This window comes from Rhamphochromis sp. 'chilingali' (genome assembly GCF_963969265.1).
Source record: "Rhamphochromis sp. 'chilingali' genome assembly, chromosome: 1".
In the NCBI taxonomy this organism is placed as follows: Eukaryota; Metazoa; Chordata; class Actinopteri; order Cichliformes; family Cichlidae; genus Rhamphochromis; species Rhamphochromis sp. 'chilingali'.
Genome location: NC_137929.1, coordinates 66,077,641 through 66,081,298, shown reverse-complemented (window position 1 = coordinate 66,081,298; position 3,658 = coordinate 66,077,641). Strand labels below are relative to the sequence as shown.

Sequence of the window (3,658 nt, the reverse complement as noted above, 5' to 3'; positions counted from 1 at the left end):
ACACAGAGTTTGTGCGATGTTATGAAAGGTGTGCTGCGATGCCCCAGGTCAGAGTGCTAATAACTTAGACCTGTGATGTTTTGATGTGTGTATCCCTTTTCCTGCGCACAGTAATAAATAGCTTGACCACAGCTCTCTCTGTGTTGCAGACTATTTATAAAAATTCCACAACATATGTCTCTCTCCGTTTCTCTCTCGTGTCCTCACTCCCTCTTGTGTCTGCCTTTTCTCAACCCCTGTGTCAAGCTCCTGTTGTCACAGTCCAGGTTTCACCATGTTCCTGTTTTATTTTGACAGTCTTGTGTTTCTTGTGCAGTGTGTTTAGTTTTACTTCCCCTGTGGCGTTTTGTTCATTTGTCTCAGCTGTGTTTCTACTTCCATCATCACACTCGTATCTGTTTATTGTGTAAACTGTCATTCATTTGTCATCAGGTATTACATACAGATACACATTACATACAGAATTTCCCAGAGGAACCCACCCGAGGGATTTATAAAGTCACTATCAGCAATCTGCAAACATACAGACACACAGAAAATATTCAAGAGAAATTTGTGAGGCCTCAGGCCTCCAGTTTTACTCTGAGACAATGTTCAACCTTCATGTCTGAGCAGGAACATTGGGATTTGACCTTTTACTGTCATTGATAAAAAGTTATATATTAAACACAATTGTAGTACAAAGCATAACTGCAACATGCGTATAAAATACTTCCCATAACTAAACATGTATAAGTTTCTCTGGAGTTTTAAGTCAGCTGTCTTCTCTCAACCTTCCTGTTTCCACTACAGCTGCTCTTTTTTAGATTGTAGAAATCACATTCAGGCCTTTTACATTTGAAAACCTCTGATTTTAACATAAACCTCAAAGGAAACAAAAAACTTGAGCATCAAAAATATTTATGGTCATGGATCTGGAACAATGTTACATGATTTATTACTCAGTGTAAAAATCCACAAAGTACTTATTCACTTAATAATAGAAAAATAGTCCCTATTTTCATGAGTTCACTCCAGCCAAGCTAATGAAACAAACCAAATTGTCAGTGTGGGCAAGATGTAAATGTTCCATCCATTCGCTTCCGCTTATCCTTTTCAGGGTCGCAGGGGGCGCTGGAGCCTATCCCAGCTGTCATAGGGCGAGAGGCGGGGTACACCCTGGACAGGTCGCCAGTCTGTCGCAGGGCCAACACACAGGGACAGACAACCATTCGCACTCACATTCACTCGCACATTCAAACCTAGTGGCAATTTGGATTATCCAATTAACCTATCCCCACAAGTAAATGTTCTATAGTGAAATTATTGAATAAGAAAAGGAGCCGCACAAGGCAATAAAACCCTCTGCATATTTCCATAATTTTTTAAATATGTATCTCTTGCTTTATATTACTTTCTGTATACCTGCCTACATCGATGCATCGTTTTCAATCAAATAGCTGTTTTATTACTTGAAATAAAAGAAACTGAACACGTAAAAACCCTTTAAATTATAACTAGAAGAAAGCTGAAAGCTACAAACACAAAAGTAGACAAACATGTTAACACAGGAGAAAATACAAGTCAAAAACTAAGATCACAACAGTAACTATGGTAACACCAGCACAAGCTTTACCCATCACCTGCTCTGCTTACTACAGTTAGGTCTCTGTGACTCTGTCTGCTCCTACAAAGTGGCAGTCAAGTTAAAATGACAGATACGAGGACATCCAGCATGCTTTGAAACTGCACTCCATTGAAAGCGATGAACCAAATTTCTATCAGATAAGGTTTGGGACTGTTATGGTCTCATTCATGGCTGTTACAGTTATTAAACAGCAGAAGTAGAAACAGGACATAAACAGTACAATGTTTTGCTGTCCCCCCTGACCTCCTCAAGCAGATCTCTGGCTCTCCTCACTTTCTTCTCCATCATTTGTGTAAGTCAGCAGAGGTTGCTGTCAGATGAAACAGAACTATGGATCAATAAACTGCACACAGACAAAGCCTGTGCAGTGACGTCCACAGAAGGACAGAGTCTAAAGTGTTGAAAGAGACGCTACAAAACAAAGCAAGAGACTAGAGCCTATCAGGAAAACTAGTGAGTGGACCTCTGATTAAAGACTTTCTACCAAACTACAACTGCAGCTGAACAAATGAGCTGTTGGTGGAACTTTACACTCTGAAATATTGAAAGATTTAAAGGATGAGACAGCTCAGCACAGCATGTTATTAACTTCGCACATGAAGTGGTTCAGTCCAGTCAGTCTTCAGTTTTGCAGCCACCGTCCACATCCTGCTTCTTCGACTGGTCGTCACGGTAACTCTGGACTTTCCTCCAACGAATCCTGAAGTCTGTCAGTCCTTCTGACAGCATGAGGCCTGACAGCTGGACAAAATGTGCAGATGATGAAAAACATGAAGCATAGTTTGAACTTGTGTCAAGTTTGTGTTGGTGACTGAACTGCTGACCTGCTGTGAAACCTGCTGCTGGATCTCTGTGCTGTGCATGTCTGCCTCTGACTGAAGCTTCATTTTCACCACTGTTTGCTTTGTCACTGCTAAAAATGAACCACATATAACAACACAAACATTAGTGTTTTACATGATGACAGGATCTTACAGTGTTTGCATTCTGGACCTCACCTGTGAAACAGAAAAAACGGACTCTGTAGTTACAGCCACCATCATACCATTTTCCAGATAATACATACATTGATACACAGTACTCATTGGGATTGAGGTTATTAGGCTCAGAAGACATCCAGTTAGTGAATGTGGAGGTTGTGTTGTCAGACCAGGAGGCCCAGGGATCCCTGTAGAGGCCAATCCACACATACTGAACCCCTGATTCCATTCAAAGTGAGCGTGATGTTGGATTTCTCCTCTTTGCTTCTTATACTGGTCAGGTCTGTGTGGTATGTCCTGCAGTACAACTGAGCCGCTGACCAGGAGCGGCTCTCCTTCACTAAGATGTAACTTGAACTGCTGGCTGTGAAATATTGAAAAGAGATTTTTTCTTTTAAATAGGTAAATTATGACTCACATAAAACTGTAACAACTATGGTAACAAATCTTTTTTCCTACCATTGTAACACAGGAAAGGGTAAGAATCTCCACAGGGTCTATCATCCATCTGTGTTTGTCCCTGAAGAGCCACACAGTATTCCTTTGCATTTGCACAGTCTGGTTGACCGTTAGCCCAGATCAGAAATTCATGTGTACTGCCAACATAAAAAAGTTTTCCCTCCATGGACCACTTCCAGCTGTAACGTTCATTATAGAGCCCTGTCCAAGCCCAGTCAATATTTTGTGCCATTGTCACAAGCAGTTGGTTGATGTTGCTGTTGTAGATGGTGACCAAGTCAGTGAAGTGTTCTCTGCAGTAACTCTGAGCTTCAGTCCAGGTCTTCAGCTGGTTCACAAAGTGGTATTCTCTGGAGTGGGGAGGAAGAGTGGAAAGTCCTCCTGAGAGAAATGAAAAGATTTTATTGTGGAAACTGGGCTGTTAGACAAACCACTGAAAAAGACTGAAAAGACAATATAAATAGTCATACTTAATGGAGGTTTATCAGAGGCAGAAAGTAAAAAGCAAAAATAATTTGTTATAGTACTTACCTAGATTATTGATATATTTTACTTTCTTATCTTGCATTTTTACATAGATTTCTGTCCTTTT

General features: G+C 40.6%; 1 long non-coding RNA gene across 1 annotated transcript; it reads right to left on the bottom strand.

Annotated features, from left to right (window-relative positions):
* Positions 1–2,200: 2,200 nt before the first annotated feature.
* On the bottom strand, positions 2,201–2,889 carry LOC308405583. The gene is made up of 3 exons (XR_013973362.1): positions 2,626–2,889; positions 2,452–2,540; positions 2,201–2,368 (listed from the first exon to the last, which is right to left on the bottom strand). It is a non-coding gene; the product is annotated as an uncharacterized lncRNA (long non-coding RNA).
* Positions 2,890–3,658: the final 769 nt, after the last annotated feature.